The following is a 1,184-nucleotide window of genomic DNA, read 5'->3' as shown; positions in this document are numbered from 1 at the left end:
GCATCAACGCACTTGCGGCTGTGCTTGGCCGTCGACCCGACGATCTGGTAACCGCAGTGATCGTCGTGTGCGGCAAGTATATCGTGTCCCCAGCCCTTATCGCCATTCTTCCGATCTGAAGAAGAGATTCACAGTCTCGACAGCAGCATCTGTTCGGCCCTCGACCCTGCGAATATGCTTCCAAGAGAGAAGGCCCTAAGGTCGGTCGACATCGGTTGTGTCTTCGGGACAAGGATAGTAGTTCGGCATGTACTCGAAGACGCAGGGGTCGAGTCGTATGGGCCTTGGGGCATCGCACGTATCAGGGCAAGCTGACGCCTGGTACAGAATGGAGAGGTCGGTGCTGTGAGCTTCCTAGGATCGCGACGTCAAAGAAAGGCTTAGGCTTCTCTTTCAGGTCGTGTGGGTCCACTACGATTACCGAGCTATTGCCGATGACATTGCACTACAAAGTACCTGAGCCGTGATCAGACACCGAGGCACACACTGTACGCCACTTCCTCAAGGGCATGCAGTTGTCGATGGCGGGGGATAAGAAGAATTCTTATCGATATCTCGCCTTGCTGGAGGTGGGGTGAGCGCATTACCCGCCAGGCCGAGCTGCTTACAAGCACCATGGTCATCAGCTCTCGAGTACAACGCGTAGCACAGCTGTCTTCAAGTCCAGAGGAGAACGAAAAGAGCCAGATGAGACAAGCGGTGAATATCTGAAAACGTGGCTGACAGCTGGGCTGTGAGGTGAGAGAGTGGGTGTCATTGCAGCAACACCGCCCAGAGGCGAGCCGTACTTCTCGACGTAGATCTCTCAATCTGGGCGGGAAAAATGGGCAAAAAGCTCGAGAAACACGCCAAAGAATAGCATGCTCGCAGCTTTGGGGAGATGCACTGCGCTCCAAGCTACAGGCCTAGGCTCGAATCAGGGCCGTCGGAAGGCCCGTGGCAAAAAAAGAGGATCCGAGTGGTCCGGAATGTTCAGCGAGCTTCGACTCGAGACTAGGCCTTTTTGCCGTGGCGACAGCCCTTGCACGAGGAGCGCAGAGCTACACAGTACCTACAAAGCACAGACGAGCTAGAAGACCGTGCCGATGATTCGCGTTCTAGCCTGGATACCGAAAGCACTGTACGGGAGTCAGACGGGCACTTGACGTCAACCACTCCATCGGAGGTCGAAGCCGAGAATGCAC

Source organism: Verticillium alfalfae, genomic scaffold (assembly GCF_000150825.1).
Source record: "Verticillium alfalfae VaMs.102 supercont1.12 genomic scaffold, whole genome shotgun sequence".
NCBI lineage: Eukaryota > Fungi > Ascomycota > Sordariomycetes > Glomerellales > Plectosphaerellaceae > Verticillium > Verticillium alfalfae.
Note: the sequence above shows the minus strand (reverse complement) of the source record.